The 26,034-nt window shown below is 43.0% G+C and overlaps 1 long non-coding RNA gene across 2 annotated transcripts in view; it reads right to left on the bottom strand.

Annotated features, from left to right (window-relative positions):
• Window positions 1-18,532, bottom strand: part of LOC142699016 (uncharacterized) — a 124,088-nt gene extending 105,556 nt beyond the window's left edge. The window contains exons 1-2 of one of the 2 annotated variants that reach the window (XR_012865918.1): window positions 18,430-18,532; window positions 2,248-2,400 (exon numbers count right to left, since the gene is read on the bottom strand). This is a non-coding gene — a long non-coding RNA (uncharacterized LOC142699016). Of the gene's footprint in view, window positions 1-2,247; window positions 2,401-4,779; window positions 4,852-18,429 lie in introns of those variants that run through there. The other variant, XR_012865919.1, reaches the window with a different exon arrangement.
• Between the last annotated feature and the right edge of the window lie 7,502 nt (window positions 18,533-26,034).

Consider the following 26,034-nt stretch of genomic DNA (forward strand, 5'->3'; position numbering starts at 1 on the left):
AGCCGCGGCCGGACAGTAAGATGACTACTTCCGGTCGTGACTTCCGGACATGTGATTAGAAGCAAGTACTAGGAGCAGAGCGAGCGGACGGAGCGAAGTGAGCGGCGGCAGGAGCAGGTAAGTTGTGTTTGTGTATGTTTGTGTTTTACTGTGTGATTACCACTGTATGTAAGCCTACTACACTGTGCATTCGCTCAAAAAATGACGGCACATAGTGTAGGAGGTTTGAACATTCAACCCCCTCCTTCTTCCTGGCACAAGCCAGGACAAGGGAGGGGGGATTCTGTGAGCTCACTAGAGCGTGTGTGTCTATACCAAATTTGCAGCATAAAGCAATGAGGTTGCTTTATCACATTGCAATGCTGCAATTTTGGGAATTGCTCCCTCTAGTGACCAGCACATGGAAATGTTATAAATTAGAATCTAATTTATAATATTTCCTGAGTTGTGAAACAATTATAAAAAATAAGACAATGTCTAATCATGTATATACTAACAAAAAAGTCATGTATATACAACTAAAAAAGTTTCAATACATTAAAGATAATATCCGACTAGCTTAATTCATTTACCCTACCTTAACAACTAACAATGTCACTTGTTGTGAAAATTGACTTTTAAGTCCTAAAGCTGGTTACATGAATACAATGGGGGAATTTATTAAAGAGGCTCTGTCACCACATTATAAGTGGCCTATATTGTACATGATGTGATTGGCGCTGTAATGTAGATTACAGCAGTGTTTTTTTAATTTAGAAATACGATCATTTTTGACAGAGTTATGACCTATTTTAGCTTTATGCTAATGAGTTTATTGATGACCAACTGGGCGTGTTTTACTTTTTGACCAAGTGGGCATTGTAAAGAGGAGTGTATAACGCTGACCAATCAGTGTCATACACTTCTCCCCATTCATTTACACATAGCGATATATCTATATCGCTATGTGCAGTCACATAAACACACTATAACATTACTGCAGTGTTCTGATAATGAATATACATTATCTCCAGCCAGGACACGATGTGTATTCAGAATCCTGACACTTCTCTGTAATTTACAGCATAGCAGGCGTTGTCTCGTGAGATTACGCTGTAAACTGTCATTTACAGCGAGATCTCGCTGTGCTGTGCTGTAGTCTCACACAGACGCTACAGAAGTGTTCAGGATTCTGAATAGACATCACGTCCTGGCTGGAGGTAATATATATTCATTGTCAGGACACTGCAGTAACGTTAGTGCTTGTATATGTGGCTGCACATAGCGATATAGCTATATCGCTAGTGCTGTGTAAATGAATGGGGAGAAGTGTATGACGCTGATTGGTCAGCGTCATACACTTCTCTTCACAACGCCCACTTAGTCAAAAAGTAAAACACGCCCAGGTGGTCATTAAGAAACTCATTAGAATAAAGCTAATATAGGTCATAACTCCGTCAAAAATGATCGTTTTTCTAAATAAAAACCACTGCTGTAATCTACATTACAGCGCCGATCACATTATGTACAAGATAGGCCACTTATAATGTGGTGACAGAGCCTCTTTAAGACTGTCATTTCATATGCCATTGTTAAACAGAAGCCTGCAGAAGTAAGTTGAGATAAATTTACTGTTAGTGACATTTTTACTACTTTTTGTAGGGTTTTTATGACTGCCTCTGACAATCCTTCGGCTTTCAGTATCAGGCCCTCAGAAGTCGACTGCACTATTTATTCTGTCAAAACAACGACGGAACCTTGTCACAACGGTGACAAACGGAAACCATTAGCAACGTTTCCGTCACTATTGAGATCAATGGTGATGGAAACCCTCAAAGGAAAGACAACGCTGATGTGAACACAGCCTTAGAGGGCATCTCTACCCATAAAATGCTGTATTTGGTATTCTTCCATAGTGTAAATTTTTCTTTTTGTCATGCATGTAGCCATATAACTACAATCAGGGGTGCACCAGGCTGTTACGTAAGTTCTTATGACCTCCAGGCAATGCTGGAGGTTTCTGACCTATAGCAGCATTCATGGAAAGAAATCAACATTAGCTTATTGTATATTGAAAGCTGCTGCAGCGCTCAGGAGGAAGGACGTTACAGCCGCTTGAGTGGCCATACAATAATTAGATATGAAAAGGGGGACATGGTTTTGAAAACTGCTGTAACTCTTGAAACATGTAAGAAACATGTAAAATGGCCTAGAGAAAGTCTGAATGTGACCCCCTGCCCTGGCATACAAAACTGGAATGGTCTTTACCTGTTTCCCTGCGGTGAACTTTCCTGCAGAGCCTGTGATTATGATGTGAAGATCTTGTAGCATGAAGAAAATGGTGGTCTTGTCTGAGAACTGAACAGGTCTGATGGGACGAAGACTGCTCTACACATAAGAGCTGCTGCATCAGGTGCTTGTCTGTAAAAAAGACACATCACAATGCCTTAGTATTCCATCAGCTGTGATGTCATCAACTGAAGGGAGAAGACTATGATGTCAACTGTAGGGAGAAGCCTGTGAGTGCTATAGATGAATATCCATGAAGAATTCATCATTTGTAGAGCACTGAAAGCAGATCATTATGCTTTATAAACAAATGTACATTTTGAGGCAACTCTGTTAGTAGAAAAAAAAAACACATCGTATACCATTTTACACGTTGGCAATAGAATTCAGAATCACTACTGTAGGCTTATACTGGAACAATTGGGAACTTATTAAGGTTGCAGCATGCTTGGCCATTTTTATGTTTTTGCCTTCTAGCCATAATCTTTTTTTTACTTTAATGTCTACGTTTCTATTTGAGGCCTTGTTTTATTTTTGCAGGACAAGGTGTAACTTTTTTATGCATCACGTTTACGCTAGAAGACTTTCACTTTTGATTAGCACTTTAGAGCTTTACATGTGTATTCTTTTTATAATATTTTTTGTGCTGTATTAACATAATAGCCCAGCGGATCTCTACCTATAATATGCTGCCCTTCAGGAGTATTCCCAGGAACAATCCTCACTTCCTCATGTCTCATGTTAAAAGTGACACAAAGGCCTATTTTACACGAGCGTGATATACGTGCGTGCGACGCGCGTGCTTTTCACGCGTGTCGTACGCACCTATATTAGTCTATGGGGGCATGCAGACAGTCCGTGAGTTTTGCTCAGTGTGTGTCCGCTGAAAAAAACTCACGACATGTCCTATCTTTGTGCGCTGTTCGCGCATCACGCACCCATTGAAGTCAATGGGTGCGTGAAAACCACGCATGCCGCACGGAAGCACTTCCGTGCGAACTGTGTGATTCGCGCAACAGCTGTCAAACTCTGAATGTAAACAGAAAAGCACCACGTGCTTTTCTGTTTACAAACATCCAAATGGAGTGTCATAATGATGGCAGCTGCGAGAAAATCTCGCAGTCGCGCATCATACGCTGATGACAAACGGAGCTGTTAAGTGCTTTTTGCGCACGCAAAACGCAGCGTTTTTTGCGTGCGCAAAACGCACACGCTCGTGTAAATCAGGCCTAAGGGTATGTTCACACGGCTTATTTTCAGCTGTTTTTCGGGCTGTAAACGCATTGAAAAATGGCTGAAAATACATGGCCTGAACACCTCCGAACATATGCCGATAAATGTCAATGGGAAAAACGGCGTTTCGTTCCCACGGGGCGTTTTTTACGCGTCGTTTCTAAAAACGGCACATAAAAAAACGCCCTGTAAAAAAGAAGTGCATGTCACTTCATGAGCCGTTTTGGAGCCATTTCTCATTGTCTCAAAGAAAAACAGCTACAAAAATGGCAGTAAAAAAACGCATCAAATAACGCTTTGCGTAAAAAACACCTGAAAATCATAGGCTGTTTTCCCTTGAAAACAGCTACGAATTTTACAGCCGTTTTTTGTTAAGCATATGAGCATACCCTTAACCTTAAAAACACACATTAAATGAAATAAATCCTTTTATAAAATTGTCCCCTATAGATAAACCTGCAAGACTTCCAGCAAGCTGCAGAAAAAAGCTGTTGTGATTTTGCAGAAAAGAGGGAGCCTTTTCCTACCAGCCTCCTCTATCTAAACATCTGCAGCGGAAATGCCACTTGTGAACGCCCTAAAAGTATGTTCACACTGAGTTTTTTGTAGGCAGAAAAATCTGCCTCAAAATTCCTTCAGGAGGCTGCACTCTCTTTGCTGCGTTTTTTTTTTTTTTGCGAGTTTTTCGGCCGTGGGCAAAAAGCGCAGTGAAAAACATTTTCTCTGCCTCCCATTGATGTCAATGAAAGGTCAGAGATGGAAACGCCTGAAGAAAAAAAGCCTTTACCTCCCTTTGAAATCAATGGTAAGCGATTTCTGCTGTATTTTGGCGCAGTTTCCAACGTGTTTTCCGCACCAAAAACAGGGCCCAAAAAAAACTCAGTGTGAACTAGGCCTAAGGAAATGACGCAGCATTTACAGTAGCAGCACAGTGAGTGAGATTTGAACAAATCTCATGCAGACGCTACAGTAAAAATCTGCAGCAAAAACGTTCATAAATTGACCTGCAGTGCGGATTTTAAATCCTCAGCATGCCAATTTATGCTGCGGATCCGTTGCTATTTTGTTGCTGGTTTTCCACATTGATTAAATTCAATGAGGAAAACCCGCAACAAGATAGCAACAAATCCGCAGCATAAATTGACATGCCATTGATAGGTCAATTTATGAAATTTTTTGCTGCGGAAGTGAAACCTAGAACAAATAGCAAATGTTGCCACTTTTGTGGCGGAAACGCTGCGATTCTGCTTCAAAATTCACAAAAAAGCTAATGCTTACCTCCAGCCTTTGTCATAGTGACGCGTTTCTCTGTTCTGAGTGACACCTGGCCTCCTGGGATGACGTTTCAACCCATGTGACTGCTGCAGCCAATCACAAGCTGTGGCGGTCAATTGGGCTGCCGCATCATTCCAGGAGGCGAGGCTGCACTGAAACAGAAGAAGGCGTTGCTATGACAACAGCCAGGGGTAACTATCAGCTTCCTTTATTTTTTTTCAAGCAGTGTTTCTGCAGCGGAGATTCCGACTGAAAATCGGCACATGTGCACTTTTTCAGGCGGAATTCCCTGCAGGTTCAAGGTTGGATATGCTGTGTAGCCTAAAGCTGGGTTCTCACTGTGCAGATTTTGCAAGTATTTTTTAACCCAAAACTAGGAACGGAACCTAAACAGAAAAAATATATAAGGGAAGGCCTTATAGGTTCGCTCTCCTTGATCCAATTCTGGCTTTGGCTTACAAAATGCTGACAAAATCTGCAGCAAATCTGCACTGTGGAAACCCAGTCTTAGGCCTTATTCACACGAACGTGTCCGTTTTACGAGCGCAAAAGTTCAGTGTGACATCATTATGACACTCTGTTTTTATGTTTACAAACATAAAAGCAGGAGATGCTTTTCTGTTTTCATTCATTTCTTTTACTACTGTAGCGAGCATCACGTGCGGCACCGGGAAGTGCTTCCATGAGCACGATTTGCACGGACCCATTGACTTCAATGGGTGCGTGCTGCGCGAAACACGGGCAAGTATAGGACATGTCGTGAGTTTTACGCAGCGGACACACGCTGTGAAAATCACGACATGTCAGAACGGCCCCATTGACTTACATAAGTCTGTGCGACGCGCGTGATTTCCACGTGCGTAGCACGGATGTAATACACGTTCGTGTGAATAAGGCCTAAGGGTGTGTCCGGATGTGGCAGTTTTTCTTCCGATTTGCAGCGTGGGTTCTGCATCGCAAATCCGCAGCAGCTTACAGTACATCACAAGGGGATGGGGTTTTCAAAACCCCATCCACATGTAGCAGAAGACGACGAACGCAATAACAGCGGAGCATTCTGCTTATCTCAAATCTGCAGCGTGCTCATTCTGTTGCGGAGAAGCCACGGATTTTCACTGCGGATTTCAGCCTTTGCAATGCATAGGCTGAAACCTAGGTCAAATCTGCTGCTAAATCCGCAACTAAATCTGTATGTAACATATGTGGATTTCCCAAGAATTCACATCAAAATCTGCGGGGAAATTGTCCGCTAAGTCCCCCTACGGAATACAGGTTGCCCAGGTTCCTGAAAGACAAATCTGCCTAGATATAGTGCAATTTGGTAGCGACGAGGGGCATTTATTTAGGGGGATTAAGTATAAGGCAGATCTCTATTACAGCTTCATATAGTTTGTTACCCAGCTTTTCTGAAACCCTCAAAGGCAAATCTGCCTAAATATGACACAATTTGAGAGATAATGGTTTGTTACCCAGCTGTCCCAGTACCCTGAAAGGCTTTGCCTTATCTATGGCACAATTTGGTAGCGAGGAGGGGCATTTATTTAGGGGGATTTAGTATTTTACAGTTTCTATTACAACTTCACATGGTTTGTTACCCAGCTTTCCTGGGATCCTGAAAGACAAATCTGGCTAGCTAAGCTACAGTATGCAAAATGTATCACTGCATAAAAAGGCAGGTGTGTTAATCGCAGCTTCACAGCGATTCTTGGCTCCTGATTAGCAAATCTGACTAGTAATGCTACGATATAGGGGATGTAGATTTATCAATGCAGGACCAGGCAGATCTGGCATTCTGCCGCCTGGGAAAGATTGGTAACAAACTCTGTGGGGCAGTGATGGATGGCATATTGGTCACATAAAACACACACAATACTGCTCTGATACGTTGAGTGTATCTATTAGATAGTATCAGGGAAATATGGCTTGTGGTCACCATTGCAGATCCACAGTGTTGCTGTTCTATGAGAGCTGAGTGACTAGTCGTTCTAGCTATATATATATATATATATATATATATATATATATATATATATACAGGCCATGCTCCAGGTTTATGTGGGCCCTTGGGCGACACAGACTTAGTAAGCCCCTTTGCGGGTGAACTCACAGCGGCAGTAAAATGTCAGAAAACGTAATTTTTTTTTTTCCCATATAGACATTAGGCCCTGTTTATGCCCCCATATAGAATTTATGCCCTCAGTTTGTACCCCCATAAATTTAATGCCCTCTGTAGATAGTGCCACACAGCCCCCCTCCCAGGTAGTGCCAAACAGCCCTCTCCTCCCAGGTAGTGCCACACAGCACCCCTCCCTGGTAGTGCCACACAGCCCCCATCCCAGGTAGTGCCACACAGCCCCCTCCCTGGTAGTGCCACACAGCCCCCATCCCAGGTAGTGCCACACAGCCCCCTCCCAGGTAGTGCCACACAGCCCCCTCCTCCGAGGTAGTGCCACACAGCCCCCCTCCCTGTAGGTAGTGCCGTTGGGGTTCCCTCTAGGAGTAGAATACCCAGCCAGACCATTGCCGATGCTCTTGTTGGGGATTCCACTACAGAAGAAACCCCTGACATCACTGTCCATATATGGACATTGTTGTCAGGGACAACCCCATAGCCATAGTCCCGGGCAGAGCACTACTAGCACTCTGCCTGAGACATTTGACAGGGCTCAGGAGTGAAAGAGTACCATGTAAAATTGAGGCCTAATTTGGGGATTTACAAAGTATTGGTTCACAATTGCAGTGCTCTGATGTGAAATAATAAAGGAAACCCCTGACAAGTGACCCCATTTTGGAAACTGCACCCCTCCAGTCATTTATTAAGGGGTGTAGTGAGTATTTTCACCCTACAGGACTTTTCCATAAATGATTGTGTGGCGGATTGTTGCAGAGTAAAAATTGTAATTTTTCCCTAGATATGCTATTTCAGTGGCAAATATTGTTAAAAGGGTTGTCCCGGGTATGAAAATGCCTTATATGTGGAAGTAAACAGCTATTTAGGCACTGTCACGGCGCGGGGTGTGGACCCACTGAGCCGAATCGCGTAGTGGGATAGCAGCTGGCCAACTAGGTACAATACAATGTCTATAGTCCAGAAAAGGTTTCTGAGGCAATGTAAACAGTAGCGGTGACACAACTTGACATTCACTGTAGATGGCACAGTAGATGCAGCGGAAGACACGACTTGACTCTCACTGTAGATGGCACAGAGGCACGGTAGCACAGGATACAGGGTACAGGCAGCAGGAACGGGTAATACCGGGAACTGAAAACACTAGGAGATCATTTACAACACAAACTTTAGGTATACAACAACGTTCAGACAAGGATCAAGTGGGCAGAACCCTTTTTATAGTCCAGCAGCAAAGAAAGCAGCCCAATTTGCCAAGTTGGCAACCCTGCTTAGGGCCCTAAATAAATGGCAGATCTGTGCAAAATGTATTTTATTAGATATTCTGACCACATAGTGGAGCAAACATTAACCCCTTTCTGTCGTAAACAACTTTCAGATTTTAATTTTAGTTTTTTTCTCCCCACCTTCCGAAAGCCATAACTTTTTTTTTTGCATCTATATTGTCCTATGAGGGCTTGATTTTTGCGGAACGAGTTGTAGTTTTTCGTAGCACCATTAAATGTAATGTACTAGGAAACAGGAAAAAAATTATTTGTGGGGTAGTAAATTTAAAAAACAGCGATTCCTCCATGGTTTTTTGCGCATCGTTTTTACGGAATTCACTGTGCAATTAAAACAACATGTTAACTTTATTCTGTGGGTCAATACGATTACGGCGATACCAAATATATATAGTTTTTTCTATATTTTACTACTTTTAAAAACCTAAGTGTAAAAAATACAATTTATTTTGTATCGCCAAATTCCGAGAGCCACAACTTTTTTATTTTTCCGTCAATTAAGTGGTATGAGGGCTTATTTTTTGCAAGATAAGCTGTCGTTTTTAATAATACCATTTTGGGGTACATACAACGTTTTTAGCACTTTTTATTTCATTTTTTGTAGGAGATGAGGTGACCAAAAAATAGAGATTCTGGCATTTACAATTTCTCTGAGGGGGCGGCAGCGCCACTGAAATCTGCAACCGCCACCCCCTCCTGCACTATAATTGTACCTGCGTCTTTAGGACACAGATACAATTACATGCATAATTGCAGAATGGCAGGGCAGGTTTCGTGCCCTGTCATTCAGAGGCTTTCAATGACGCAAGCGGCGTGATGACGTTGACGGCTCTAATGCTGTATATAGGTACTGAGCTTTGTGCTGGTGCAGTATATATGTAGAGAGCTTGGTTCTAGTACTGCATACATGTACTGAGCTTGGTTCTGGTGTTGTATTTATGTACTGAGCTTTGTTCTGGCGTTGTATATATGTATTGAGCTTGGTTCTGGTACTGTATTTATATTCTGAGCTTGGTTCTGGTGCTGTATTTACGTACTGAGCTTGTTTCTGGTTCTGTATTTATGTACTGAGCTTTGTTCTGGTACTGTATATATGTATTGAGCTTTGTTCTGGTACTGTATATATCTATGAGCTTGGTTCGGTAGCGGTAATTATATAGGATATATGTATAATAACAAAATTGCAGGGCAGATGGAATTGTTTTCATTGTATATTTAATGGAAAACTGTCAGGTAGTTTAACCCCTTGAACCACCACCATGCAGTAATACATGACCTGACAATATTTTCAAACATTCCCCGTGTATGTTTTTTTTAGATGCAACAAAATCTGTATTATCAACTTTTAAAACGGTGCACACTATAAGCTAATTATTGTATTTATGTACTGAGCTTTGTTCTGGCGTTGTATATATGTATTGAGCTTGGTTCTGGTACTGTATTTATATTCTGAGCTTGGTTCTGGTGCTGTATTTACGTACTGAGCTTGTTTCTGGTTCTGTATTTATGTACTGAGCTTTGTTCTGGTACTGTATATATGTATTGAGCTTTGTTCTGGTACTGTATATATCTATGAGCTTGGTTCGGTAGCGGTAATTATATAGGATATATGTATAATAACTAAATTGCAGGGCAGATGGAATTGTTTTCATTGTATATTTAATGGAAAACTGTCAGGTAGTTTAACCCCTTGAACCACCACCATGCAGTAATACATGACCTGACAATATTTTCAAACATTCCCCGTGTATGTTTTTTTTAGATGCAACAAAATCTGTATTATCAACTTTTAAAACGGTGCACACTATAAGCTAATTATTGTATTTATGTACTGAGCTTTGTTCTGGCGTTGTATATATGTATTGAGCTTGGTTCTGGTACTGTATTTATATTCTGAGCTTGGTTCTGGTGCTGTATTTACGTACTGAGCTTGTTTCTGGTTCTGTATTTATGTACTGAGCTTTGTTCTGGTACTGTATATATGTATTGAGCTTTGTTCTGGTACTGTATATATCTATGAGCTTGGTTCGGTAGCGGTAATTATATAGGATATATGTATAATAACTAAATTGCAGGGCAGATGGAATTGTTTTCATTGTATATTTAATGGAAAACTGTCAGGTAGTTTAACCCCTTGAACCACCACCATGCAGTAATACATGACCTGACAATATTTTCAAACATTCCCCGTGTATGTTTTTTTTAGATGCAAAAAAATCTGTATTATCAACTTTTAAAACGGTGCACACTATAAGCTAATTACTCATTAAAGGGTCATGGGGTGGTGCCGCTATCCCGAATAGTCCTGCCTTCAAACCCACCTTCCCATGCTTGATTGACATTCCCCTGGCTGTTATACATCACTAGCAGCCTCCTCCAACTTGCTCGGATGTGCCATTCCCTTGCACTATTTGGGCATTCACTGTTCAGCGAGGTGTACTTTCCCCGCTTCATCGCTGCACCAGGCATGCCAGGGGAGTACAAGACAATGGCGCATCTGCAAGTGTTGGAGGAGGCTGCTAGTCATGTAGAACAGCCAGGGGGATGTCAATTACATTTTCAGCAGAAAGACTAGAATGGGCCTTGGTCGGCGGTATACATTGGAAGTCCTCCAGATCTACCACAGAAAGCTATAAAAGTTATGTAAACAGGGCCTTAGAGCAGTATTACACATAGCTGGCTCTACCTCACTGACATTCAGTGGCATAATAGAAGGCATTTTTATAGCAGACGCAAAACATTATATATACCAACGTATAGCATCAATGAGGCAGTGTTTACTCAGCCAATTGTGGCCTCCATTATAGTTCTACAAGGAGTGCTTTCCAAAGTTCCTAAAAGGCACACCTGCGTTTTTATGCCTTGATAATTCCGACTTTCCAATCTCGCTGTATAATTAGGCTTTCAGTCACTTTGGAAAGCTGGGTAACAAACAACCAAATATGCTAAAGACCAACCTGAGCATGTAGTACACTCGCTGTTGCCCTGATGCCATATGTATGTATTTCGTTTGTACAGAATGTATGTGCCAAGTGTGGTCTCAAATGCAGTGCTTTCCCAACTTTTCCAGACTGCTGAATTTCAAAGTTGCCTTGTTAAGTGGTTGGCCACTTTGTATGGACCATTACTAACCTGCTCACCTCTCTAGATGTCCTTATGGCTCCCCTACAGCTGTCCTGGGCTATCTGCATGATATACAGACTTCAGCTTTCTGAGGGAAGTGTATGTGTAACGTGTGTACTGTGTTATTATACGTTTGTAATGTTTTTTGTGTGTAATATGTGTATATACTGTATGTGCATGTACTGTACATATATATTTGTGTAATATGTGTGTGTGTATATACTGTGTGTGCATGTACTGTGTGTATATATAATATGTGAGCAATGTGTGTGTTTGTATATATGTGTCTACAGTGTCAGACTGGCCCATTGGAGCACCAGAGGATCCTACAATACGCCCAGGCATGGACATCAGAATGTTTTCTTCCCCTGATGTTGAAATTTTAACTCATCAAAGTCAGGAGATGATTTGCTTAAAAGCTATGTACACCTTTGAGGGGCATTTTTTTAAAAATTAACCTCTTCCTGGCCAGGAGCTTTAACCCCCTTCCTGACCAGGCCAATTTTTAAGTTTTAGCCATGTGCCAATTTAAAAGCAAATTGTTGTTCTATTATTTATTCAACCTACTGTATTTGGTCTTGTTTTTCTCAGAACATATTGGGCTTCCATATTGGGTAAAAAAATAAGATATATTGAATTTTTTTTTAAAATATGGAAGGAAAAATGGAAAAAAAAGTTGAAAAAATGTGAATGTGTGATTTTAGGTGATTTTTTTTTTACATCTGGTGCATGCCAATGGGTAAACACACCTGAATACATATTTGCTGACTTCAACAATACTAAATATGTGCGCATTTCTTACATGGTGGCGCATACAGTGAATGGTGTGCAAACTGGTTTTTTGAGAAAAAATTTCCAATGCTGGTTCACTGACACCATACGACCATTACAGATGTTGTGATGTCTCCAGTCCACAAAAACTCAGTCCTCAGGATAGGCCATCAATATCTGATTGGTCAGGGTCCGGCACCCCCGTCAATTGGCTCTTTTGAAGGGGCCACAGTGCTCGTACGAGTGCTGCTTCCCCTCTATTTCCTTTACTGCTCACACTGTGAATCACGGACGCACTTGTAGTGGCGGTTCACAGTTTTACAGCCTTCTCCCATTTAAGTGTATACTGTAATACTGCGAACCGCCGCTACAATTGTGTCCGCGATTCACAGTGTGAACAGTAAAGGAAATGAAACGGGAAGTGACGATCGTAAGAGCATAGCGGCCTGCAGCTGTATCACGGAGCTAAATGCCGCTGCGGAGCGGCAAACTTGCTAACTCTGCAGGACGGTCTGGAATGGCCCTGCAGAGTTAATTGCGGACTGTCCGGACGTTTATAGTCTATGGGCGATCCGCAAGTGGTTAAACAGGTCAGTCAGTGTGTTTGGTGTAACTTTATAAATAGTTTTTGATTAAAGATCTGTTTTACTTTTTGAGATACAGCTGCTCAGTATTCTCTATACATAGCAGCCATATCTTTCGCTATGATCTTAATCCGTCAGTCCCGCGGACGTCACGGGTTCAGGGTCAGCGGCTGCTGCGTGTCTCTGATATGCAGAATCTACCTGTAATCTATCACATCTAAGTTATGAACTTAGAAATGATGGATAACAGGTGGATCGTGCGTGTCAGAGACACACAGGATCCACTTTCACTGAACTCGTCAGTCCCACGGACCTGACGGGAACAGGATTTAGTGCTACATACAGCTGCTCTGTATACAGAATACAGAGCAGCTGTATCTAAAAAAGTTAAAAAAATGTTTTAATAAAAACAAATTAAAAAGTTACACCAATCACACTGATTGACCTGTTTATTAAAAAAAAAAATACAATACATACTCATCAAAGGTTTACATAGCCTTTAAAGGGGTTGATTCATGGTCTATCCTCAGGATAGGGCATCAATAGCTGATGGGTCGGAATCCGACTCCCGGGACCCCCGCCGATCAGCTGTTTCGAAGGAGCCGTAGCGCTTGTATTTCTACTGCTGTTCCGTGGCAGTCAGGGGACATACTGCTCGTTGCACAGGGGCCCCTATAGGAGGGTGGCCCAACTGGACTGCTCTAGTGTTGGGTGGTGAGTGTAAGAAGAACGTTTAAATTTTTTTTTAAATGTGATGGGCGGAGCTTAACAAAAGGGGCGATGTTTATCGGCTACACGGACGGGCTTAGTGGTGGTAGGGAGTTTCGGTACAGATGCCTATGTACTACTAGCATTCTGCTTGCCAGTTGCCAAGGTTCAGCACTCTACAAAAGAAAGCAGGAAAATATTGCAATGTGAGTGAATTGTTGTATTTGTTTGTTTGTTTGATTGATTGATTGATTGATTGATTGATTGATTGATTGATTGATTGATTGATTGATGTATTGTATGAGTGAATTATGCAGTGTGTGAGCTATGTGTGTGCCATGTGTCTAATGTATCAGTGGTGTCTGTGTGTCCAATGTGTGAGCTGTGTATGCGGTACGTGTCCAGTGGGTGAGTGGTTATTGCTGTATGAGTCCAGTGGGTGAGTGGCGTTTGTATTGGGGAGGGCAAAGGGAACAGGTTGGCAGCAGTTCTTTGTGGGGACAGAAAGTGACAGGAGCTATGTTTGGGTGGGGTGGGAGAAGGCAGACGGTGGAATATGCTTAGTTATGGGAGACGGCCATGGACACAGTAGAAGTTGGCAGGGGCTCTGTTAGGGGAGGAGACTGGGGTACAATAGATGGCGGTATAAGGGTGTGGAGGAGGATTTCTAACCCTTAAAGGAAACGTTGCTGCCTAATTTGTATATATGCCAGTAGGGATGCATGATAGATCGAAACTTCGATACTGTTTCGATACCGTGCATCCCCAAACGGTTCAATACCGTTATTTCATGTATTTCGATACTAAGCTGTGCGGCCGCACAGCTAAGTATAGTAATACATGAATGTATGAGAGCGGGGCTGCCTCTGTGTAATACAACCATTGCCCCGCTCCTGAGTCCTGACAAGTGCGCACCGTCAGGATGATGCGATGCAGCCAGCGCTGCACTAATGAGCGGCGGCACTGAAGACAGAACATGGCGGGCGCACTGCAAAACACCCCCATGTTCTGTCTTCAGTGCCTTCACCGCCGCTCATTAGTGCAGCGCCAGCCGCATTACCTTATGCTGACCGCGCGCGCACTTAATGTCAGGAGCGGGGCAATTGTTGTATTACACAGCCGCAGCCTTCGCTCTATAATGGCGGAGATCAGAGAAACCTCTAATCTTCGCCGTTATTCCCCTGAATGCTGCGATCAAAGCTGACTGCAGCTTTCAGGAGAAAATGAGATGGGGGATGCCCCTTGGATCGTGTCACAGGGAATTCCTGTGACGCGATCGAGCGCAATACCATATATGGCCAGACAGCCCAGGGTCCATTGAAGGACCTGTCTTACCATATTTCCTAGTAGGGCACACTTAGGTATGTCCTAACAACTGCCTGTGTACTATCAGTACACAGACCAATGTACTGGCATATATCTGATATATGCCAGTACATTAAAGTTTAAAAATAAAGTAAAAATATAAAGTAATATTACATTTAAAAAAAAATACACATACACCTTTTTTTTACAATAAACATTAAAATAAGTCTCAATACATAAAATCTACACATATTCGGTATTGGCGCGGCCGTAATAACCTGCACAACAATTTTTTTCCGTCATTTATGATGTGTACGCTGTAAAATAAAAAAAAAACACTTTTCACTTATTAATGTGAGGCACGAGGTGTGATGAATTTAACCTCCATGTGCCTCACATTAATAGTAATTAACCCCATCATGTACCTCACACATTAACCCATTATGACTGAGAAACATGATGGGGTTAATTACTATTAATGTGAGGCACACGGAGGTTAAATTCATCATCACACCACGCGCCTCACATCAGAAAATGGAAGAACTTTTTTTTATTTATTACTGTTGGCAAAGTATCGTTTTGGTATCGAAATCGCAATACTACACGAAGTATCGGTATCGAAGTCCAAATTCTGGTATTGTGACATCCCTATATGCCAGTATTGGTTATTTATTGGTGCACTGTGCCTTTTAGTAAAGCTGTTTATGTGCTTTTGCTGCTGTCCCCCCCATAGGTGCCGTTACATAGGAAGAGTGGCCAGTTTGGCCTGTGTATTTATTTGAGGCCAGTTATATCATTTTTGTATATATGTCTTTGACTGTGTTTTTCCCCTCAGAAGGTGATATCGTTTCAAGACATGTTATGTTGTGCTGCTGTTATTGCATTGTAACGTTATGACTGTACACGTGATCCTTCCCACATGTACAGCATGCATCAAGTACAGTGCAGCCAGTTGCGGCCTGTGACTGACGGACCAACCAGGGAAGAGAGCCCTTGGATCTTTCTGCAACAAAATGTGAGCCAGTCAGCAGTCATCCGCCTGAGTAAGCCACATCTTAGGCTGGGTTCACACGTGGCGGAATTTCACTTAAATTCCGCTGCGGACACTCCGCAGCGTTAATCCGCAGCGGAGCCGTTTGTCCATTGACTTACACTTTAATTTAGCAGTGTTCGTTTAGACGTGGCGTAAAATTCCGCTGCGGAGCATAGGCTGCGGAGCGGAATTTGGTGTCCGCAGCATGCTCTGTCTGTTGCGGAGCAGTGGCGGACTCATGGCGGAATTTCTCCATTGACTTCAATGGAGAGTCAAAATTCCGCAATGAAGTCCGCAGATCTTATGTGTGCTGCGGAGCGTATTGGTTTTACTACCATGACATTTCTTCATTCTGGCTGGACCTATGTATTTCTAGGTCTACAGCCAGACTGAGGAAGTCAATGGGGCTCCCGTAATGACGGGAGCGTTGCTAGGAGACGTCTGTAAATAGTCACTGTCCAGGGTGCTGAAAGAGTTAAGCGATCGGCAGTAACTGTTTCTGCACCCGGGACAGTGACTACCGATCTCAATATACATGTATCTGTAAAAAAATAGATAAGTTCATACTTACCGAGAACTCCCTGCGTCTGTCTCCAGTCCGGCCTCCCAGGATGACGTTTCAGTCTAAGTGACGGCTGCAGCCAATCACAGGCCAAGCACAGGCTGCAGCGGTCACATGGACTGGCGCGTCATCCAGGGAGGTCGGGCTGGATGCCGAAAGAGGGACGCGTCACCAAGACAACGGCCGGTAAGTATGAAAATCTTTTACTTTCACTAGGGAAAGTGCTGTCCCTTCTCTCTATCCTGCACTGATAGGGAGAAGGGAAGCACTTTTCCCGCAGTCCGCAGCAGCTAGTCCGCATCAATGTACTGCACATTTTGTGCAGATCCGCAGCAGAATCTGCAACGCAGATTCTGTGCGGCATTGATGCGGACAGTTGCGGAGGAAATCCGCCACGTGTGGTCATGCCCTAAGAACTATGCCTCTAATATTGAGAAGTTTTGTAGTTCCTGCTGTGGTTGGGTGTGCTGTGAACACCGGCTTAGTAAAGTTGAGTTTGCAAGAATTCTCCTGTCTTCGTACCATCAATGCTGCGAAACACCTGCATTAACCCTTACTTCACCACCTGCCCGGGGCCACTTCCTTACAGTGGGGCCCTGTGAGGAAAGGGGGCACGAAAGATGGCCACAGGCTCTGTAGGGTAGCGGGGTAGCACAGGGTGACAAGCAGGCACTGCCTACTCTTCAGCTTCTTCTGCTGGCTGGGCTGGCACTGCTGTACAGGGCTGGCTTCAGACTGGTGGCAGGCACTCCAGACTCCTGCCTCAATCAAAGCTCTACCTCCTCAAACATACAGAGACACCCTTGTCACTGTAAGGAGGGAAAAGACAGAGTGGGAGGGACTAGTATGAGTGGGGGCGGGCATTGGCTGTTGCTTGGGATCCGTATAGTTTCAACGTATAGGTCAACGGAAGAGGGCTCTGCGATGCTATAGTGCCCGTTCCATTCACCTAAATGCAGCTATATGGGCCCTATAGTGTTAGGATATCGGTGGACACCTTTATGAGTTTTACATGTTAGCGGTTTCCTGGAGTTATAAAACTTGCACTAAGTTTCAGGCTGCAAATTTCATTCAGAAGTATTGCAATGTATTATATTAGCAATCAGCATATTGTATGTTAAAATCCCGCAGTAGGACTAAAATAAAAATGTAAAAAAAAAGTTTCATGAAGTTTATAGAAAAATGAAAAAAGAAACTAGTTTCCCTTACAAAATGCCTGACAGTACAAGATTGGTATCGTGGCATCTGTAGCGACCTGTACTATAAAAATACAACATTATTTATCCTGCACAGGGAATGACGGAAAAAACAATGTCAGAATTGCTATAATCTCGCCTCCCAAAACAGCAAAAACAACTCATCAAAAAACAATGGTGAAAAAAAAGTTTCATTCTCAGAATGAAGTGTTTTTAAAAGTTTTTATTGTGCAAAACGAATAAAACACAAAATAACTGGATATGTTTGCTATCGCCATAATTGTGACGACCTTCAGAACAAAGTCATGTCATTTGTACTGCACATTGAATTCTATAAAAACAAGACTAAAAGTTGTTCAATACATTTATGTGCCCCAAAATGGTAAGATTAAAAAATACACCTCATTCCGCACCAAATAGGCCTTTATAAGGCAGTGTCGATGGAAAAACAAAAAAACATGGAAATGTGGAGATGAAAAGAATCATTATGTGTACCCCAACATGGTACCGGTAAGACATACAAGGAATACGCTTTCTAATAGGCGTCCTGCGGGCTTCTGCGCAGGTCAATTTAAATAGAGGGGGAAGCAAATATTTGTAAATCAGTCATTAACAAGAATACATAAAAACATGGGATTTATTTTGTTATTGTCAAAGATCTGTTATCCATGTCATGTACAGATAAAGTACAAAGCTGCCGGTACACGCTGCCGCCAAACAGCAGGAGATGTCGCGTAGCCAAGAACTGCTTAGTAAATCCGCAAATAACACCGCGTGGGATTTGCCACCCGGCAGCCACCATTGTTCAGCTGCAGGGTGCATGGGCAGCCTAACTGTCAGTTAGTCACATGGCTGCTTAACATTAAAGCAACAACTGAACAGTTCAGCCCCATCTGTTGTGCTACACTGCATAGTGTGACTATATTGTCCTGTGTGTAGTGTGTTCAGAGTAGTGCTTACCGATAGATGTACAGGAGATCTGAGCACTCACAACCAGGTACATATGAAAGGAAATCATGTGCAGGACATTCTCCTCAGAGATCACCAGTCACTGGAAGAGTCGTTACAACTCAACTGATCATGGCAGTTGGCCAACGGTCTTACCAACCAGTCCAAATCATACAGCCAATCACTGCCAGACATGTCTGTCACATGACCTCTTCACTGCAGCCAATTGTCTTTCAGGAATTATCTTTAAAACTGGACAAATATCATTTTCATCAATAATCTTTTTGGACAGTCGTTTCATCCAAATCCAACAAAGCAGATATTATAATGTGTAAGGAAGGGAAATCCCATCATGAAAATGTTCCCAGTGTATTCATTTTCAACAACTGTATGTGGCAGTTTTTAATGCCAAATTCCCAGTGATCGAGACCACGGCTTCTCAATCTTTTACTGCTGGGTCCTGAAGCAACCAGAACATGGCGATGCCCGGGCCTAAGAAATGGTCGCAGTCCATGCCAAGATGTTTACAAATATTTATTTCTCAATGTGTCCTAATGTGTCATTGTTGTGCAGCGACAGACGCCATACAGTAGATTCGAAGATTCCTTTCTAGGATTTTTTGTTCTATGTTCACCCGGGGGTGTATTTGTTCCAGATTTTCTGCAAAGATTCTTCACCAAAAATCTGCAGCAACTTGCATTGCAAGTTTTCCAAACCTCATTCACACATTGCAGAATAAATCAGCAGGGTTGTTCGGGCTTGCAGATCTGAAAATCCACAGCATGTTCTATTCTGCTGCGGAAAGGTGGAAGAATTTGTATTTGACCCTTGCCATGACAAATCCATGGTTAAATCCAAGTAAAAATCAGCTTCAAACTCCTCAGGGGTGCGATGCAGATTTGTGTTGCTGATTTGAAGGCAGAAAATACTCCCTGTGTGAACATAGACTATGGCTGATGTTGGGGCTTCTCTTTGCTGCATGACAGATCATATAGATTGTATTTTGCATGTTTACAATGTGTTCCTTTCCAAACCAGAACAGGTCACTTTTACAGCAGTTTCAGACAAGGTGGATCACATAATGCCGGCTGTACTATAGTGTGTTTAACCCCTTAGTGACCAGCCTATTTTAGGCCTTAATCACCAAGCAGTTTTTTACGTTTTACCATTGTGGCATTCAAAGAGCTAGAACTTTTTTATCTTTGCATCGACATAGCAAACATAGGGACTTGTTTTTTGCGGGACAAGTTGTATTTTTTAATAGCACTATTTTGGGGTACATATAATTTATTGATTAGCTGTTATTAACTTTTTTTGGGGGGAATAGAAAAAAAAGTTTTCTTATGTTTTACTACTTTTAGGCCCGCTGCACACGGCTGTAATCCCAGTCCGTGATTACGGCTACGGCCGGCCACGGACAGTCGTCCTCATTCGCAGGCCATGCTCCCATTATAAAGTATGGGAGCATGGTCTGTAAAATAAAAAAATTACACATGTCCTATTTTTTACGGAAGCTTCCTATGGCCTGAGCACCTTCCCATAAATATACGGGACGGTGACCGTTGGCAAAAGAAATGAATGGGTCTGTAATTACAGTCCTTAATTACGGATGAAATGTACGGTCGTGTGCATGGGGCTTTACACAGTAAAAACACCTTTTAAAAAAAAAAAAATTTGTTTTTGTGTCGCCATATTTTTAGAGCCATAACTTTTTCTATTTTTCAGCCGATGCAGCTGTATGAGCGATGCAGCAGTATGAGCGATGCAGCTGTATGAGGGATTTTTTTGCGGGATTACTTGTAGTTTTTATTTGTACCATTTTGGAGTACATGCGACTTTTTGATCACTTTGTATCAAACTTTTTTGAAGGCAGGATGAACAGAAAACAGCAATTCTAGCAAATTGTTTTTTACTTTATTTTTTATAGTGCTGGCCGTAGAGGGTTAAATAATGTAATAGATTTATAGTTGAGGTCATTACAAACGCGTCAGTTTGTTAGGGGAAGAAGTGGGTTTTTAATTGTTTTTTAATTGAGGTTTTTATTTATTTATTAACTTTATTAAGCTTTTTTTAAACTTTTTTTTGGTCCCACTAGGGGACTTTACTATGCGATCATTTGATTGCTTTCATAATACATTGCAATACTTCTGTACTGTAGTGTATTATTGCCTGTCAGTTTTACACTGACAGGCATCTGTTAGGCCATGTCTCTGGCATTCATTAGAGGCAGACCTGGGGGCCTCTTTTATCCACCGATCGCATCGTGGGTGTGCTGGTGGGGTGAGAGAGGGAGCCCCCTCCCTCTAAAACCACTCAGATGTGGTGACCGCCACATCTGAGGGGTTAAAAGGACGGGATCGATGATGATTTCGATCCCGCCCCCTCAAGCTTGTCTGCTCCCAGCCCTCAGATACCTACGGTAGCTGAGAGCAAAGCGATCTAACTGCTCCCGGCGACTCCGATTTATTCTGATGCAGTGTCATAGAAAGGCACATGAATCAGAATAAAGCCTGTTAGTGGCCGCATATTGGTGGTCACTAACGAGTTCATTATACAATGTTAGTAGCCTATCTGAAGACTTTGGAAACATGCGCATATGTTCTGAACACAGATCAGGACAAGCAGCGTCAATTGTTTATATAAAAAAACCAGAAAAAGCAGCAGTGCCGGGGTCCTGGATTCAAATGTGAGCTTGTATGTTCTTCCTGGATTTGCGTGGATTTTCTTCCGGGTACTCCGGTTTCCTCCCACACTTTAAAAACATATAAAACTGGCCCCATTGTGTGTGTCTGAGATAGGATGAGCTCCAATGAGACAGTGAGCTCCATTGGGGGCAGGGAATGATGTAAATGGTGACAATCTCTGTACTGCACTGAAGAATATGTTAGTGCTATATAAGAAACAATAGAAAATAGAAAATGTAAAACAAAAAAAAAATCCCAATAAAACGACTTACAATAAATGTAACTTCCATCCCCTAAATGTACAATGTATTAGTTCCTTACAATGAGTATCAATCCATTAGTTACCTTATTGGCACTGTCGTTTTCTAAAAAGAACATTCTTGTATGGGATTACCAGACTGTAACCTTACCTTTGACTGATGACTTCCAAGAGGCCACAAGTTCTTTATATTGTATATGTTGCTTAGTCAATAACATTGCTAAAGGGGTTGTGTGATGACAGACATTTATGGCATATCCACAGGATACGCCATAAATGTCTGATAGATACGGGTCCCAGCTCTGACATCAGGGACTTCTCCCCGGCCAGAGCGTCAGCTGTGAGAATAGCCCCATTTGGGGTGAATTGTTTTTACTGCTTCCGTGTGACGGCCATTATAAAGAACGTCCTTCACATGGCCGGAGAACCCTGCTGTGTGAATAGGGACTAATAGATTGTCTTTCAGTTTTACACTGACAGGCAATAATGCGATCAGAAGATCGCATTGTAAAGTCCCCTAGCGAGACTAAAAAAAATCATTAAAAAATAGATTACAGTAAAAATTTAATTACATTTTTTCATAAAAATTGGTTTTATTTACTAGGAGTATAAAAACAAAATACAAATATATGGTATTGCTGCGATCATAATAACAAAAATCTATACATATTTGGTATCGTCGCAATCGTACTGACCCATAGAATAAAGCTAACATGTTATTTACACCGCATATTGAACTGCGTAAATTATAAACGTGAAAATCAATGTTGAAATTGCTGTTGTTTTTTTTTCCAGAGACACGCAGGACCCGCTGTCACTGAACCCGTCAGTCCCGCTACAGGTTTCAGTGCTAGATACAGCTGCTCTGTATACAGGATCCAAAGTAGCTGTGTATCAAAAAGTTAAAATATCTTTGAATAAAAATATAATTACAAAGTTGCACTAATTACACCGATACACGTTTTATATATATATATATATATATATATATATATATATATATATATATATATATATATACATGCAAATATTCCCCAGGTACAACATTCGACAAAATATTTGGGGATTTAAGTGTGCCATACTTCAGACACGCTATACAAATTGAATTACCCCTCCTAATACAAAAAAATACAACAGGAATTGACCAGATGGCATAAGTTTTATCCTCATTGGGAAGAAATCATCTTTAACCCCTTCCCGATATTTCACGTATCCATATGTCATAGCCGGGTAGGGGAAGTATGGAACAGGCTCACGGAGTAAACCCGCTCCGTACGATGTGGGTGTCGGCTGTATGTTACAGCCGACACCTCACAGTAACGACCGCACCATTTAAATAGTTAGAAAGAGGGGGCGACCCCCTCAAGCAGCTCATCGCGCCCCCCGCAATGCAATCGCGGAGTGGCGATGGTTACTATGGCTGCCTGGGGGCCTAACAAATTCCCCCAGGTCCACCATCTTTGTGCTCCTATTAAGACCTGCCTCTGGCATCATACACTCCTCTTTACAACGCCCACTTGGCCATATAGTAAAACACGCCCAGTTGTCCATTGAGAAACTCATTCGCATAAAGCTAATATAGGTCATAACTCCGTCAAAAATGATCGTTTTTCTAATTAAAAAACACTGATGTAATCTACATTACAGCGCCGATCACATTATGTAGAAGATAGGGCACTTATAATGTGGTGACAGAGCCTCTTTAAATACACAGTGACAGTGTTTTGTCAATGCCTTTTTAATGACTTTTGTTGCGTAATATCACGCTTCAGCAAGTTATCCGAGTCAAGATAAAGATGGCTACATCCGTACATACACGAGATCACATTGTTTGCATTTAATGGCATAAATTACATGATGCTTAGTACAATTTTTATAAACGCATCAATATCGTAAGTACTTTTTAAAAAAGAAAAAACTTTTTGGGAAAGTCAAGTTTTGTTGTTAGTGACACTGTAGAAAAGACTTGTAACAACATGTAACTAAGAGATCTCATCCTCTAGGTGACCCAAGGGCAGCCTTTACCCACAATTTGTGTCAGGACTGGATCCGGATTTAACATGGGTTCATTTTTTCTGAATAATGTTTTGATATTTCTCCAAACTTTTGGCTGTATGCCGTTGAAAAAACTGGTAATTGATCTCTCGTGCTTCAGTATTTATTATTAAACAAGATGGATTCTTGTGTCCTTTGTTTTGATGCCCTTCTTAACATCCATTGTTAATATCCTGTAAAATGTAATCCATGGTCAATATTTATACATTGGTTGTGAAATGTCTTGTCATTTGAGCAGGCTACCCTAGTTCTTATAAGGTCCCCTGTAGGTATTGCCTAGATGCTGTGAGCTGGGTGACAGCTCCTAGCATTAAGGATGGTAGTGCCCGAAGAGGGTTCACAAAATGTTTCCTTTTCTGTATTACAATTCCCCTGTAACATAATCTCGAAGAAGGTAACAGAATCCATGGATGCCGAGCCTGTAACATTGTAAATTATATGTATTGGTTTTATTGTATTCCATAAATGGTGGTACAGACGCCACATCACGACCCCTAAACAAAAAAAGTCATCGATGTATCGTCCATCCCACACAATCCACTCATAAAAAGGATTATTGGCTGAAAAAATTTTCTCCCACCATGTCATAAACAAATTGTCCATGGAGAGGGATAATGTAAAGGATCTGCCAGGCACAGCGGGGTTAACTCCCAGAACTAATCAGTCAGCACCTGAGAATACATCCCTGAGACTGACTCCTGCTTCCACCATTCAGGCTGGCAGGCTTAGGAGTGGGAGAGCCTATCGTAACCTGGCCAGACTCAGCTAGCTCCCGCCCTCGGTCTATTTAAGCCTGCACTTCCTGTCCCTCGGTGCTTGTTATTGCTTTTGTTTCTTTCCTTGTGGTTCCTGGCCCAGCTACAGCTCCTGCTATTTTTGACCCTGCTCCATACCGACCCTGGCTTACCGACTACTCTTCTGCTTTTCGTTTTGTACCTCGCACACTCCTGGCTTGACTCGGCTCGTTCACCACTCTGGTTGCTCACGGTGTTGCCGTGGGCAACGGCCCCTTTTCCTTGCTTGTGTTCCTTGTATGTTTGTCGTGTTTGTCGTGCACTTACTGAGCGCAGGGACCACCGCCCAGTTGTACCCCGTCGCCTAGGGCGGGTCGTTGCAAGTAGGCAGGGACAGAGTGGCGGGTAGATTAGGGTTCACTTGTCCGTCTCCCTACCCCCTGCCATTACATAATAACAAGCCCATACCTAGTCTACCCCTGGTCCCTGACACCACTATGGATCCCCGTGAGACCCTGGCTCAGCAAATGCAGGGTCTCTCCCTACAGGTCCAGGCCCTGGCTCAGAGGGTCAACCAGCCTGATGCCACCCTGGTAGTTCCCCGCACCGCACCTCTTGAACCCCACCTCAAGTTGCCCGACCGGTTGTCAGGGGACCGGAGGACTTTTCTCTCCTTTCGGGAGAGTTGTAGGCTTTACTTTCGTTTAAAGCCTCATTCCTCAGGTTCTGAGAGCCAGCGGGTGGGTATAATTATGTCCCGGCTCCAGGAAGGGCCCCAAGAGTGGGCCTTCTCCTTGGCTCCTGACGCCCCTGAACTTTCCTCCGTTGATTGTTTCTTTTCTGCTCTCGGACTTATTTATGACGAGACTGACAGGACTGCCTTTGCCGAGAGTCAGCTGGTGACCTTACGTCAGGGTAAGAGACCTGTTGAGGAGTATTGCTGTAAAGGATCTGCCAGGCACTGCGGGGTTAACTCCCAGAACTAATCAGTCAGCACCTGAGAATACATCCCTGAGACTGACTCCTGCTTCCACCATTCAGGCTGGCAGGCTTAGGAGTGGGAGAGCCTATCGTAACCTGGCCAGACTCAGCTAGCTCCCGCCCTCGGTCTATTTAAGCCTGCACTTCCTGTCCCTCGGTGCTTGTTATTGCTTTGGTTTCCTTCCTTGTGGTTCCTGGCCCAGCTACAGCTCCTGCTATTTTTGATCCTGCTCCATACCGACCCTGGCTTACCGACTACTCTTCTGCTTTTCGTTTTGTACCTCGCACACTCCTGGCTTGACTCGGCTCGTTCACCACTCTGGTTGCTCACGGTGTTGCCGTGGGCAACGGCCCCTTTTCCTTGCTTGTGTTCCTTGTATGTTTGTCGTGTTTGTCGTGCACTTACTGAGCGCAGGGACCGCCGCCCAGTTGTACCCCGTCGCCTAGGGCGGGTCGTTGCAAGTAGGCAGGGACAGAGTGGCGGGTAGATTAGGGCTCACTTGTCCGTCTCCCTACCCCCTGCCGTTACAATTGCTCTGACTTTCGGAAGTGGTGCGTAGCTTCTCGGTGGAATGACCCTGCCTTAAGGTGCCAGTTTAGGTTGGGTCTGTCGAATGCCCTGAAAGACCTGCTAGTTAGCTATCCCTCTTCTGACTCCCTAGACCAGGTTATGGCTTTAGCGATACGACTTGACCGACGTCTTAGGGAACGACAACGTGAACGTTTATGTGTTTTCTCCTCCGACTCCCCCATGATGCCTCCCGAAGCTCCGTTGCTTCGTTCCTCCCCGAAAGATTCAGAGATACCTATGCAACTCGGGGCCTCCGTGTCCCCCCAACAACGTAGAGAATTCCGCAGGAAGAATGGTCTCTGCTTCTACTGTGGGGACGACAAGCATCAAGTG

Source organism: Rhinoderma darwinii, unplaced genomic scaffold, assembly GCF_050947455.1.
Source record: "Rhinoderma darwinii isolate aRhiDar2 unplaced genomic scaffold, aRhiDar2.hap1 Scaffold_108, whole genome shotgun sequence".
Taxonomy (NCBI): domain Eukaryota; kingdom Metazoa; phylum Chordata; class Amphibia; order Anura; family Rhinodermatidae; genus Rhinoderma; species Rhinoderma darwinii.